This window comes from Phyllopteryx taeniolatus, chromosome 2, assembly GCF_024500385.1.
Source record: "Phyllopteryx taeniolatus isolate TA_2022b chromosome 2, UOR_Ptae_1.2, whole genome shotgun sequence".
NCBI classification, from domain to species: domain Eukaryota; kingdom Metazoa; phylum Chordata; class Actinopteri; order Syngnathiformes; family Syngnathidae; genus Phyllopteryx; species Phyllopteryx taeniolatus.
Genome location: NC_084503.1, coordinates 23488512 through 23501811, shown reverse-complemented (window position 1 = coordinate 23501811; position 13300 = coordinate 23488512). Strand labels below are relative to the sequence as shown.

General features: G+C 41.8%; 1 protein-coding gene across 14 annotated transcripts in view; it reads right to left on the bottom strand.

The window, feature by feature from the left end:
- LOC133474115 (A-kinase anchor protein 13) overlaps positions 1–13025 on the bottom strand; it is a 226047-nt gene extending 213022 nt beyond the window's left edge. For 8 of the 14 annotated variants that reach the window (XM_061765450.1, XM_061765455.1, XM_061765452.1 and 5 more), the window contains exon 1: positions 12791–13024. The gene's annotated coding sequence lies outside the window, so the exon portion shown is untranslated. Of the gene's footprint in view, positions 1–3121; positions 3441–12790 lie in introns of those variants that run through there. The other 6 variants (XR_009787354.1, XR_009787353.1, XM_061765461.1 and 3 more) reach the window with 3 other exon arrangements.
- Between the last annotated feature and the right edge of the window lie 275 nt (positions 13026–13300).

Genomic DNA, 13300 nt, shown 5'->3' with positions numbered 1-13300 from the left:
GGCCCCAAATTCAAAATGAGAGAATATTTGCAAAAAACAGTAATCTTCATCATTTTTAACATTAAATATGTCTTTGTAGTGTATTCCAATATTCTTGAAAACCAGTGATTTCCAACTTCCAATTTCCAAAGAGCATTTATTTCTGTCTGCCACGATGCCTCACGGGCATAAATAGATGAGCAAAGATACATTATTTTTTGTAAATAAAAAAAATGTTCAGCAATTACATAAAATTTTATCATTTCCCATGGCACACCTAAAGAGCACTCGGTACACTAATGTGCCCTGGCATACTGGTTGAAAATCACTGTCTTAACCTGACTCTATTCTCAGATTACTTCTCCAGTGACATTAATTCATTTCCAGTTCAGGAAGCGTCTTCGCAAAGCCGTGAATTATTTTACATTTACATCTCCAAACGCGTATTATTTGGCTTGTTATTTTCCATCCATCCATCCATTTTCTGAGCCGCTTCTCCTCACTAGGGTCGCGGGCGTGCTGGAGCCTATCCCAGCTATCATCGGGCAGGAGGCGGGGTACACCCTGAACTGGTCGCCAGCCAATCGCAGGGCACATAGAAACAAACAACCAGTCGCACTCACATTCACACCTACGGGCAATTTAGAGTCTTCAATTAACCTAGTATGCATGTTTTTGGGATGTGGGAGGAAACCAAATCCCACGCAGGCACGGGGAGAACATGCAAACTCCACACCCGCGGGGCCGGGGATTGAACCCCCGTCCTCAGAACTGTGAGGCGGACGTCCACCGTGCCACACCTTGTTATTTTGTTGTTCAAATTTGGTTACTCTCTGTTATAACATGGCAGACCTGTGACAAGTGAATTGTTTCACCAAGTCACTTATTTCAATGTTTTGAGACTGCTTGTAACAATAGCTTAGCAATTAGCATCATCCTTTTCCGTCTTTTCCTACCCACTCTTCGCCCTCCCTTCTTGATGATGTAAACAATCTGTGTAAGAAGCATGGTAAGAAATGTAGTTTATTCATTGCCATGAGGCGATAATTAGTGACTTACAATGCTTTGACACGGACGCAAGGAGAACTTTCACCTCTGCGGCTTGGCAGCCGGGGAAGACTAATTAAAGAAGCGCCAAGCAGCTTCTTCCCTTTTTTTTGACTATATAGTGTTTATTTCATCTAACTCGTTTAGGAAATTTTCGTCACGGTGGACTGACACAGCGCCGTACTGGCAAGTAATGTAGGACGATGGATTTCTTTCACCCAACAGTCAGTGTTACGGCCGTAATGAGTCAGCATTCAGTGATTTCTGTAACATTTGGCAGTGCTGAAATAATAAACTTGCCTTTGTTATATAAAACTCTTAACATTAACCAATGTTGTATGAAACCCCCCCTCCATTTGAAACAATTGCTTAGTTGTATGAGGAAAGCTGTTTTCGAACTGTTCCAGAAGGCAACACCTTACTTTGGGTAGGTAGGTAGGCTGGTAGGTAGACTGATAAATAGATTATGCCATCAAATATTAAATGTTATTCACTTTAAGTTAATTTAATAACCTCAGTTCCAATACTTTTGCTCACTTGAAAAGTGGGTGGCTTCAAACAAAAGGTGCTATGTCCTGAGTTGTTTAACACATCTAGATGTGTTAAACATCTAAATACCATGAAATAAAAGCTGGAATTCTGAACTTTTGTCTCTCTGAAAAACAAAAACAAAGGAATTGACCTTGCTGTTCCAATTCTTTTGGAGGGGACTGTAAATAAACAGACAGACAGACAGAAAGAGAGAGAGAGAGGTTAAGATTGTTTATTCATCCTGTGAGGGAAATTACATTTACGAGCTTCATAAAGTATTTAAAACCTTTCCATATGAGCCAAAAACTCTTGTTTGTTATAACGAGTGAAATTGAAAAAAGAGGGCAAATTAAGGTTTACATATTAGCGCACGCAGACACGCAGACATGTAATTATGATACATGTGACATGAAACTACGTGACTTCATCGTGGGAAAACATCTTTTATTCCTGGTGACAGGTTTAGCAATGGTATTACGGTGTTAAATAATAAAGCAGCGAGTGATTTGTGACAGGATAGTCATAGTAAAATGTTTACTTACAACTTAGCTACTGGCTGCTGGGGTAGCTCGCTACGCTAGCTCCTCCATAGCCAAAGTCAGCAGCAGTACGAATGACTGACAGCTCAGTTTCTTTGTAATTGTTATTCAAAATGAATAAGACTTCCAGTGAATACGATCCAGAGTCACCGTCCATTCCTTCGCTTTTGGGAAGGCACCACGGTTTTTCAGCCAGTGGCCGTGGTGGCTGCTGTCAATTTATGTTGTCACCATTTACCCACTTGTTGCTCGGCTAAACTCCTGACAAGGTTGCTCGGCCCGCTAGTGGGAAAGCGGGCGAGTGCTCAAATCAACAAGTGGCCTCTCTCCCCACATTAAAAAGGTAATCCTGCGAAATAATCAACATTTTCAATAAATGTAGCTGTGATCTGATTACATCTTTTTTCAGTAACTGTATGGAATTACACTTTTTTTTTCCCCCCAATCCTGAATACGTAATGCCAGTACATGTATTCCGTGACACCTGTCCAAGCCTGTTTCCACGTACCCCCTCCAATGTGCTTGCGTAGCCCTGATTGAGAAACACTGGTGTATTCAACTGAATATAGGTTGAAAAGGTTTGCAAATCATTGTAATCTGTTTTTATTTACTTTTCCACAACATCCATACTTCATTGGAATTGGGGTTTGTAAATAATGAAAGGACTTTACATTTACATGGCGTTCACAGTCGTGAGGGCCATTTGAGCGAAACCATAATGTGGCCTGCAACAAAACAAGTTTGACACCCCTGATCTAAAAGCTAGTTTCATGCTAGTTTGATACCCATCCTGTACCAGAGAGAATGCATCATGTCATGTAAGTGGGAGACAATTATACAACCCAGCCGCTAACACGTGTTTTTATGAAACCCGTGAAGCATTATCAGTGCAGCGTTGCCTGGCGATGCGGTTGGACTTTATCCCTTGGGAGATAATCTAGGGAGGTTGCACACAACTTCCAAGTCTGATATAACATTGATATTGGGGTATGGGGAGCTATAAGAGGGTATTAATGAGACCTTACCCCACAGATTAAGTGGCGACAGCAGCTGCAGGTGGAGCTCCTTCAGGTGGCGTTCATCTTAAGTCTATTAGAGACAGCCAAGCAGGTGTGTTTACACTTTAGGTATCTCGGCGTGTGAGCTCTTGCCGCAGCTATATATGGCTTTGTGCGAACATGGGCGCTAAGGCTGATCAAAGCGGTGATGTCACGGGCGGGCGGAGCCAGTAAGACACGGGTCAGGTGTCTGCCTGGAAGGAAGACAGTTTAGGCCGACATGCAGCTTTAAAAGTCTGGTTGTGAGTACAGGCTCGTCGTGCAGTAACGCACACTGTGCCTTTGCCAGTCATCAGTGTTACTAATACAGTAAAATCACACCGACTGGTGAAATATTCTGGAGAAAACAAAGTTTTTGCTGAAAAACAACGGTTGTGCATATTGTTGTGCTCTTTCTTTAACACCCTAAGATGCTGCCTCTTTCTAAAGTAGCATGTTAGCAGAGGAGTAGCTAGCGCTGGCCACTGGCTGTTGGGTGGCCAGCTTGACAACAAATGTAAATGTGATGAAAGATTCTAGTAGAGGTTCGACAAGCAATGAGGCTGCTGGGAAGAAAGCATGATGTGTGAAACCTTTTCGTCTTTGTGCCTTTGCTGGGTTCTGTGAGGTGTACATATTTCAAGGCTTCTGTTGTGGCATTTCTGTGTAAATGAGGCTAAGGACAACCATTCTCTCTGTGAAAGTGGTTACAGAATGGGAATACCAAAGACTAAAATTACTAGGGATAGCAATTGATGAGAAATTAGCGATTCAGATTCCACTCTCAATACTGCTTATCCATCCAATTCCTTACGACGTCGTTGATCAGCTCCGCAAAAAGACATTTACTCCACGTCGCCATCGTGTACAGTATATTTAAAAAAAAAATTTACACTGTCCTGTTCAGCTGCAAGGCCTTGCAGAATGGTGGTGGATCTGTATGCCTTGTGTTGGAAGAGTTTTGCTGTGCAACACGAGAGTTTGAAATACTCCCTCTGCTTAATTTTTTATTTTTTTAATTATTCTGATTAGGTTTGGGCATCGTTTGAATTTGAGCGGTTTCAATTCCGGTTCCTGAGTTCGATTCCGGTTACAAACCATTCTCGATTCAGATTCTTTTAGGGGGCTGGGTCAAAAAGGTTTGCATGGTTTTAATAAAGGGTGTCCAAATTATGAACATCCATTTTCTTAGCAGCCCGCAGCGTAGACTAAAATTAACATTTGACTCGAGGTTCTTTATAACCAGTATCAAAATCAAACCTACTAACTAAAAGGCAATGAGTCTGGAACTAACCCAATTGACTTCATATTCATTAATTAATGTTTCAGCTAAAAGTTAAATATAGCATTGTTAAAATAGTTATTTTAACTGTTTTAACTATTTTATTTTATTGTTTCACTCACCCAGTTGACTGAGCGTTGACTTCACTGACAGCACTGTTAAAATAGCTATATAGCTGCTCCTGTATTCTGTTTCATCACGTCAAACGGATTACATGTGGAAGTTTTAACTTGACTTCTTGTTTTAAACTTATAGCATTTTATTTTGAAGGGTACGCACCGGAACTCAGCATTTTGGCAGGAAAAGTAACTTCACACGGCACCGGTGATTGTTTTTGATTGTTTTATTTATTAATTCATTTATTTTTTATGCAATAAAACACTGATTCCTTTGCCTACCCACCAATGAGGCACAAGGTTAGTGTTTATGATACTGTGAGACAACGTTTATGTGAATTTTGTCCCAATTCATTGTGATGTAAAGTTGCTAGGCTGAAGTTTTAGCCCAATGTTAAGCTTTTTTTTTTTGTCATTGGCGGTTATGTTGGTTTGAAGACTAAAATAAACACTAAAAATCTTCAGTGCAAAAGTGCAAGCAATCCTTTACCTTGTTAGCTGCCTCAATGTTGGCATAGACATTTTATTGTTTCACCACCCAATTGACTGCGAGTTGACTTCACTGAAGCTCCGCGCGGTGTTGGCTTGGGCTCGGAGCGCGTCAGACACTACACATCGTGAAAGCCGCCTTTGGACAATGTAATCTTATTCCAAGTGTTGAACTGAGGCGACCGGTCATTAATTATAAAAAAGTTAAGACACATTTTTGTTCGCCGCCACCACCGTAGGGCACAAGCACGTCATTGTGCGCGTTCTTCTTCATTGGTTTACGCCGCTTCTTCATTGATTTTCGCCACTTCTTCGCGGCTGGAGGACTAGGCATCGAAACTGGGAACCGAAATTCTGGGAGAACCAGAAGGTTAGTCCCGGTTCCAATCTGTTCTCGATGCCCAACCCTAATTCTGATGTTTATTGAAAATGCAGACGAGCAGACAGAAAGGCAGGGTTCTAGGGGACAGACAGAGAGACAGAGTGGACAAGGGGGACTATGGGGTGAAAACCACAGCCTAGATATTTGAACACAAGTAACATTACAACAGTTATTTGTAGATTGGGGAATTGAGGGGTGGGGGGTAGAGACACCCGGTGAGGACAAGATGTGAGAAAATGAGCAAGGCAGTCCTACTGTGGAGTGGTGCACTGGGATTCTTTTTTAGTGTCTAAACACCTGTAAGAACCTGAGTTGATGTTAGTACAACCTGTTATTAGTGATTCCAGCATAAGTAATTAAAGTCTATACTGTTTCTATCGAACCGTATCACATGCATGTTCGTCAACTAGTGTACGGAGTTGCTGAGCCGGCACATCGAGGAAGGGTCAGCTACACCCCCCTCCCCCTTCCAATAAGGGGGAGGGTTAAGTCAGCGAGCCCGTCCAGCAGGGGACCCAACCAGGGGGACGCCACCCACCACCCAGGGAAGTCCCGAGCCTGACCGAAGCACCCAGACCAGACCCAAGGGGAGGGGCACGGGCACTGCACCACCGCCCCCCACGCCCAACTCCCCCCCACAGTGGGCCCCACCGCTGCCACCGCCCCCATCACCCTCGGAGAGCATGGGGGCACCAACAGGGCCCAACGCAAGAGCCATCCACCCCCCCCAAAAAAAAAAAACACAAAAAAAAAAAAAACGGTCATAGGCACGAAAGCGAGCCCAAGTTAAGCCGGCAGGAACCAAACGGAACCGGGACAAACGCCCCCCAGGAACCGCCCAAACCTAATTTTTTATTTTTGTTTTTAAACAGGCGGCACGGTGGCCGACTGGTTAGAGCGTCAGCCTCACAGTTCTGAGGTGCGGGGTTCGAGCCCCGTCCCCGCCTGTGTGGAGTTTGCATGTTCTCCCCGTGCCTGCGTGGGTTTTCTCCGGGTACTCCGGTTTCCTCCCACATCCCAAAAACATGCATGAATTGGAGACTCTAAATTGCCCGTAGGCATGACTGTGAGTGCGAATGGTTGTTTGTTCCTATGTGCCCTGCGATTGGCTGGCAACCAGTTCAGGGTGTACCCCGCCTCCTGCCCGATGACAGCTGGGATAGGCTCCAGCACGCCCGCGACCCTAGTGAGGAGAAGCGGCTCAGAAAATGGATGGATGGATGTTTTTAAACATGGCAGCGTTGTGGGACAGACAACACGTCTGAGACACACAACACGACAAATTTGGACTTTCACGATTGCACTATGTCAGACTACTGCAATAAAATCTTTCGATACCACCGCATCCCATCTTTTACGATCAGTGGGCTTTATCTTGTCAACTCAAACGTGACTGCATACACTCGTTACCATGGCGATGACAACAGCAATGGCTCGTGTTGTATGTATTATAAGAAAGAAAGAAGAAATGTACACTGCTGTTGAGTGCATAAGAATGTAGTGTAATGTACAGTGATGTTTACATCCATGCTTCTCTAGCAGTGCCGTAAATGAATATTTGTGGGTAATGTATTAAAGTTGCTGCAGTTACATTAGAGGACCTAGCTAATTATGTACATTTTGACATTTAATCTATAGTGCTGGACTTGATGTCTGCATTTTTTATTTTTTTTTAGACTCGTTGTTGGATGAAATACAGTTTTTGCTTTGACTTGCGAGCCCAAACTTGAGAAACGAGTGCTGTATGGCGGCAGGAGGCTCCACTCACTTGATAACAAGCAGCACTTTGGCTGACAGAATAATTTAATATTCTTTAAAAAAAAAAAAACGCATTATGCTGTACATTGCCACTCCCAGTTGGGGTTTACTTGAAAACTAACTATAAAACAAAGAGAATGACATGGACAGAGACAGTCATTTCCTGCTTGCAGCAGTAGAAAGGGCAGGGGCGGAGGTCAAGCGAACGTGGGGGAGAGAGAGAGAGAGAGAGAGAGAGAGAGAGAGAGAGAGAGAGAGAGAGAGAGAGAGAGAGAAATACGTTGCATTTAAAGGTACAGGCAAGCAAATGAAACCACTGCACGTGTGTGTGACTTCTGGGTTGATTACACTTTATAAAACCAGTTACTATCTTTACATTCTCTTCTATTTTGGTTTTAGGACTATATTTTACAATATACTGCTACTTGTCATTTTTAAAAACGGTTAAAATAATTGCGGCGTTTTGGGGGGACTGGAACGGATTGCGCTTCCATTCATTTTAATGGGGAAATATGTTTTGAGATACGAGCATGGTTACGGAATGAATTAAACTCAAGGTACCACTATTTAATTTTCAGCCAGATTTTGACCTGCCCGCATTTTGGATACGTCAGCCTGTCACAGCCTGACACGTAACGAACAGGAGCCGATGACATTTCCTCATTGAACTACTGTTTTCTGAAGTGTTATTTTTGTCTATATTGAAAGTATAGATGGTTTCTTTTTTCAATAACGAGAGAAAATAGTGATAGTGAAACAAGTTGGAAGGCTTGTTGTTTCCAAAATCAATCATTGAAATGTCTCCTTGAGAAAAGAACAGCCACATCATCCCACGAGGTCATTCTGGCAGATTCATTTCCGCATATATAAACAGCTTTCGTCAGCTCAATTTTGAATTGATTGCATCACAAATGCCTATAAAACGTCTGAAAAGAATTCCTATGGATTACAAAGGCATTTCTATCGGGAGCATGGTGGCATTGTGTGACAGACGCCGACTTTGACGGGCACTGCTGGCTGTCATAACAGGGTCTTCCGGCCGAAAGCATTACGTCACATAATGTCCCAAAACTGTGATCAATCATCACCCAAATTTATTTGGATATCTCTATGTATGCCCACTTACACCTCTGAAATTTTCAGAACAATCGGCCCGATATTTGTGATTTTATGGACGCAAAGTGGTTTCCACGTCAGCCATGTCAACCCAAATGAGTAAGCAGGGCCACAACGCCGCTGTGTCGGGCCACCACCTACATACAGACACTGGCCTACTCAGGCCACTACAAATTTCTAAGCCACTGAAATTTTTTGCCGGACAAAAATGGCCCAAAACAGCATTTTCAGTGTTGGTCTGAAATTCTTTTATCACCGAAACCTACCATCCAAAACAGGATGTTGTGATGTTGCAAGGAGAAATTGTGACCAGGAACACCTGACTGGATAAAGTGGCACGCATTCAGGTTCGCCTCAAGACAATAGCCGAAGCTAATCTTACTAGCCTCATACAGAAGCTCGTAGTTTGCAGCCTGTAGAATGTTATTCTACCTTCCTTGAGCGTGCTTTAAGCCTTTTACTGACACCCCAGTTGGAGTTTACTGTAAGACTAAGCGCACAACAAAAAATATTACCCTCATTTTATATTTAAATACAAGACACACATAATTTTATAGAACATCAGCTTAATGCTAACAGTTAATGGAAAACACTATTGACAGGCCAGCTAATATTAGCATTTGGTCACGGGAGTTATTTACCTTCAAATAATGTATATTCACACACAAATGGCGTGCTAACACATACAGACAGGTAATGTAACAATACTCAGTGGCATATATTCATCAGAATAAAATAAAAAACGAGTTTACAGTCTGAAGACTTTGTTCCACGACTTTTTTTTTCTTCTTTAGCTTACAGTAAACGAGTAGCTCATAGCATTCATCGCACCACACTGACCCTAAAAGGCCAAGGTGCACACAGCAGGAACAGCAGATACAGTCATTGACTGGATGAAATCAGACTAAACTTTCAATGGGGCTTACCAAAATGAGTTATATTTTAGTGAAGTTAGTAAAGAACAGAATGAACAAAATGAGGGAAAACGTGTGGTGGTCGTCATCGGTGCTCGGAAAAGGACGTTCATTCAAGTATTGCGGTATGTTCATGTATTTTTACACGATCGGGATTTTTGGTGCCGATCAGCGAGTTTTAAAATATAAATAAATAAAATAATAATAATAATCAATAACCGCTCACCGATCCAATCACAAGATGGCGCAATGTGTCTATTTAAATGACTTGTTCATTTACTGTATATACTTGTGTACTGTATACTGAGTATCTTCAAAAGTATTCTCTAGGCAGGTCATGTATTCTAATCAGTCAGGTCAAACTAACATTACAACATGATAGCAATAATGGTTGCTAACTTACTGTAATTAAATTACATCATTGAAATTAAATTACTTCAGACACACCAAAACAGAGCACGATTCTACAGGACGCCAGCATGTTTACGAACAACCGTTAGTGCTAGCACTAGCTTGCTAGGCTACATAACGTTTTGTTGCCTGCTTGCGAGCCGTATATATAAAATATATAATTTGAGGTCCCATATTTTGGCTATTTAGAACTCCATAGAATGATTCTCTAACATGGACTTAGTAAAAAAGTCTCAATTTCATTTAAAAAAACACCTTGCTTTTTTTCATGTGTGTCCAAAAAAAGTCCGTCTGACAGTTACTTCTGTTTGACCCAGTTATGTATCCGCTTTGTCCATATTTGGCTATGACCATCCCCTTTCCTCTAATTGGTTGCCTCCGTGTAGAAGACCTACTTGTGAGAGCACACGTTATGTTGACAGGGCTGGCTCGGGAGCGGAAAGGGAAGGCGGAGATCTTTGCTAGTGACATAGATAAGCTCGAGAAATTCGAACGATCTGATTTCAGGCCTCTTGGCAGAAAAACGTCTGGAACTCAGGAACGTGTGGACAATTTGAATTTGTCTTTCATGTTTACTGAGGCACCATAGAGACAATATTACATCCCAAATACAAGAACAAGTTGGTTTGGCAAAATATGTCTCCTTTATAATAAAGTGCAATAATTGCAGTAGTAATGATTTATCCACGTTCTGTTTGGAACTGTGATTTTAAATAGGTAAATTGGCTTGTTTCGCTCGTAAATACATTGCAAAATCAGAATCATCTTTATTTGCCAAGTATGTCCAAAAAACACACAAGGAATGTGTCTCTGGTAATTGGAGCCGCTCTAGTACGACAACAGACAGTCAATTGACAGAGAACACTTTTGAGACATAAAGACATTGAGAAAAACAGTCACTGAGCAATAAAGAGTTGCTAGTTATCTGGTAATGCCGGTACATTTTTTTTTTTTTACAATTGTGCAAATCAAAATTGCATGAATAATCATAAATGACATTTTTATATGGTGGTTGTACACTTATGCAATTTGTATTAAATGTATGTCAATCATATGGTTGTGGTAATGCTCAAAATTAAGTGGTTTTCCCAGGACTAGAGTAAGAGCTGGCTGCTGGTGCCTCTAGTTGAACAAATGATCAAATATAAGTAAAGCCTTTTTTTTTTTTTTTTTTTTTCTAACTGATACCGGTTTTGTGTGCCACTGCTTGCTGCAAGACAAACTTCTCTTTCCTTGTAAAATATTTTGCAAATATCATATCTCGAGTCGCTGTCAATCTTTACGTCATATGAAACTATGGTATGCCACGATGGTGCGACCAAATCATGTGCCCTGCGTCGCACTAGTGCTCCAAATGCAAAAGTTAGTCTAGAGCCCCGTAGACTAAGAATTTGTGCATGCAGCGATTTAGATTGGGCTGCAGATGTAACCGACAGATGCAGTGTATTGGGTTATTGTGTAAATCTAAATCAAAATGGACCACTGATTTCATGGAAAACTAAAATGCAACCAGCTGTGCCATTGTCAACATGTATAGTACATTGCATTCGCTTCAACAATGCAAGAACCTCTGTATTTGGTGCAACTATTAGAAGGAATTGACAAATATCAGTATGAGCAACCTAAACTACTGAAGATAATCAGGGTACAATAGCATTCTATAACAACCCTGTACACAGAAAAAGATGCAAACACATGGATATTAAATATTATTTTGCACGCTCAAATGTAAATAATGGAAAAATAAGTTTGGAATATTGTCCAACAGAGAATATAGTGGAAGGTGTGTTGACAAGACCAGGAAGTAAATTAAAGTAAAGAAACATGGAACAATTATTGTTGATGAATCATTGAAAAATGTTGTGACATTTTGAAATGATCATTTGTTTATTGTTTTTCTGATAATGTGAGAGGAAGTGGGGTGTCGACAAGCTTTCAATTGTAATAGAGTTGAAGCCTATAATGAAATACAGGTGTGTTTAATTGTTTGCATTGATTAAAAGAATGAACTGCAAATATCACGTGACCAATGTGGTTGTGTATAAATAAAAATGTTTCCTGTGATCCCAGCGGTGCCTCCAAAGAGGACGAAAAAGTAGGATCTCAAACAAAGCTCAATTGTCGCAGGATCCCCCCGCGCCTCTCTCTCTCTCTCTCTCTCTCTCTCTCTCTCTCTCTCTCTCTCTCTCTCTCTCTCTCTCTCTCACACACACACACACACACACACACACACACAGCCAGTATTTCGGAGTTGGTTCCCCTTTTGGCTGTTCAACGCCAGGAACGCTCATCTGAGTCTAGGCTGTAACAAACTATATGTAAATTTGCTATATCACATAGCAAATGTTGCATATATATTTAGATTTAGGTGTGCCGACTGGTTAGCACATCTGCATCGCAGTTGTGAGGACCCGGGTTCAAATCTGGCCTCGCCTGTGTGGAGTTCGCATGTTCTCCCCGTGCCTGGGTGGGTTTTCTCCGGGTACTTCAGTTTCCTCCCACATCCCAAAAACATGCATTGTAAGTTAATTAAAGACTATAAATTGCCCGTAGGCGTGAACGTGAATGCGAACGTTTGTTTCTATGTGCCCTGCCATTGGCTGGCAACCAGTTAAGGGTGTACCCCGCCTCTCGCCCAGAGTCAGCTGGGATAGGCTCCAGCACGCCCGCGACCAAGTATGTAGTTTTTACACTATTAATTTGAGCAATTATAGAACATTTTAGGGAGGCATCTCTGTGTTTACTGTACAGTAGGGGGATGGGGGTGAACCATTTGCAAGCAAAAGGCAGGCAGTTAACGGCACCTGTTTGGGTGTTTCTAATATTGCGATCGTGCCATAACACGGCGTTCAGTGGAGTTCAAGATATGCAACTTCCAAACTTAATTTAAAATTTAAAGCATCAAAACCACAAAAGCGTCTTGAGAACTCTCACAACATATCTCAGGCGTTCGTAATAAATTTGCATCGTAAACGCTCGACTTCAGCTGTAACTTTTTCTGCTGTCGCAAAAGTTTTGCGACTGTTCAAAAATGTTGGACAGTTAAGTGTTATTGAAAAAAATCTAAATGGAGAAAATAACAGCGCAAAATCTTTAAAAATGTATTGCACCGAACGGGAACGGAACTAGCTTAAACTATCGAAATGGCTCGTGCGTTTAAAAAAAAAAAAAAAAGTTAGCTCTTCTTACCTGGACGAGAAGGCGACGCTTCAGGCTCTTTTTAGGCGCATAATAATCCCCCAAAAGGGTCAAAACGTCCTTTAAAACGGTTGTCGAGCGGCGGCGTTGTCCCGCGCACACACAAGCACGCGCGAATAGAATAAAAAGTGCCCCAAGTGTGTTAGAGTCGTGCCCGACTGTACTTTGTTTTCAGCACAGTTGTTAGCGTCTCCCAGGACAACTCTGAGGGGACGGAGCTAGCTCAAAACCGGAAGTGACCGCTTCCTCCTCAAAGTGACGTCATGAAACTTTGACTAACATTAATAACTGATTTTAAATCACTTAACGTTCCAACAATTGTGTTGGTATTAGATAGATAGATAGATAGATAGATAGAGAGAGAGATAACTTTATTAATCCCTTGGGAGAGTTCCCTTAGGGATCTTAAGGTTCCAGCAGAAGCATCACAGCGCCAACATTGCAATAACAACAGCATCGGTAAAAGGTAGTAAAAGAAAGTGACATAGCATCCAGTGAGGG